General features: G+C 35.7%; 1 non-coding gene across 1 annotated transcript; it reads left to right on the forward strand.

The window, feature by feature from the left end:
• Positions 1-773: 773 nt before the first annotated feature.
• On the forward strand, positions 774-889 carry LOC134501688 (U5 spliceosomal RNA). Its single transcript, XR_010068374.1, has one exon. It is a non-coding gene; the product is annotated as a U5 spliceosomal RNA (small nuclear RNA).
• The last annotated feature ends 891 nt before the right edge of the window (positions 890-1,780 follow it).

Raw genomic sequence — 1,780 nt, forward strand, 5'->3', positions numbered from 1 at the left:
AACAAAGGGAAGCAATTGGTCTCTAACTAATTAGCCTAACACTGACCAACAGAGGAGACATACCAACAAAGGCTCCTCCAGGGTGTGCTAAGCAAGGAGATAGAGTAAATGTAACCATATGAGATATTGTCCTATGAGGATTTCAATGTGTGAAAACCTTGGAATGTTTCAAATGCTTCAAAATAGGCTTTTACAAGCATAAGCAAAATAAGATAGAGGGGTCCAGGGAATGAGGCGGTCGGAAGATTGTGCGTCTGAGTGCCCAGCCAATGGGTAAACAGGCCAGAAAGGAGAGGGGGGAGGCTGGACAGGGAAAGGTATAAGAAAGTGTGTATTTGTAATTTTGTGTGTGGCATCTTTCCTTTTGATCGGACTCTGCGTAGCCTGGTCAAGGTGCCCACCGCGCTTTGCAAACCGCTTCAAATAAAGTAAGTTCCTTTTCAGAAATCTCTGGTCCAGTTCTCGTGTTTTTCATATCTAACAAACAGAAGTATCACGTGAAAGGTAACGGGGTAGGACAAAAAAGTCTGAGAATTAAGAAAGGTGGTTTAATTTGCATACCCATCATGCATTGCATGAAATTCTTTTTATGTTCAGAAGTTTTATGGGCTTTTAGAGTTAATATTAAGCTTTTGATTAGTATAGTGTACAGGACAATTTTGAAGATTGACTCTGCTGTCATGGGATTATGTTTGGCATTTCAGTTTTATATTCACCATTACCAGTTGAACTGTCGCTATGTGTCCCTATAGCAAAGCTTTAAAAGCTTTTTTATACTCTGGTTTCTCTTCAGATCGTATAAATCTTTCGCCTTTTACTAAAGATTTCCGTGGAGAGAAGCATCTATGAGTTTGTAACTAATTTTTTGAGGCTCTACTTTGGTGGAGCTACATTATGGTGTTCAAAAATAGAATTGTGTCAATGAGCATTTTGAGGGTAGAATGTTACTCTGTATGGAGCTGGTATCATGGTAATTTGTTTTTCCTCTTTTACTGTTCTTGTGAATTTAGGTGGAGAAGTATTTTTGGGGAAAACAGTTGTTTGTACAGTGTCTAAATCTGCAGGTCTTCCCTGTTTTCAATTCAAAGTTGCACAACCTTAAAGCCATGTGTATTCTGCTTGCTAATACTGTAAGTTTGTTTCCCTTATGCCTCAGATGCTGCCTATTCAGTACAATTTTTTGGTTGATGTAAAACACGCCAAAACTTCCTTTGCTATTCTTACGTTTCTGTAACAAATTTATTTTTCCTATTTTTGTTTTGCTGTAGCACCCAGGAGAATTCACCATGTTCTTGATGTGCAGGTTCAATACTATTTTACTTTAAAATACTGTCATTAGAATTTAAATGAAATTGAACGTCAATAGCTTTTTCATATCTTTGTTATATTTATGCAGTATGACATATTTATGTTGGTACAACTGAATACCAATCATGAACAGCTACAATTCCACTATACAACACCAGGATTAAAACAATAGAAATAACAACCCATTAATAAAATCATAAAAAGATAAAAAATAACAACATGATCAAAACCAAAGAATAATACCAGCAACAATAATCAGTAACAGTCATAAAAGGAGGGATCTAAATCAGACGTGTAAATGAAGTTTTTATCACTTTTCTAATTTTTTTTAATATCAAATAAATGATCAGTCTCAGTAGGTACAGTTTCTAAATCAAGGGACAGCATATAATCCACTGCATTTTGTAATTCAAATACACACTGTTAATGGGAGACCTGACTTTTCTTAAACTTTTGAAGAACAATTCACCAA

The sequence above is a fragment of the Candoia aspera genome, chromosome 7 (genome assembly GCF_035149785.1).
Source record: "Candoia aspera isolate rCanAsp1 chromosome 7, rCanAsp1.hap2, whole genome shotgun sequence".
Classification (NCBI taxonomy): Eukaryota; Metazoa; Chordata; class Lepidosauria; order Squamata; family Boidae; genus Candoia; species Candoia aspera.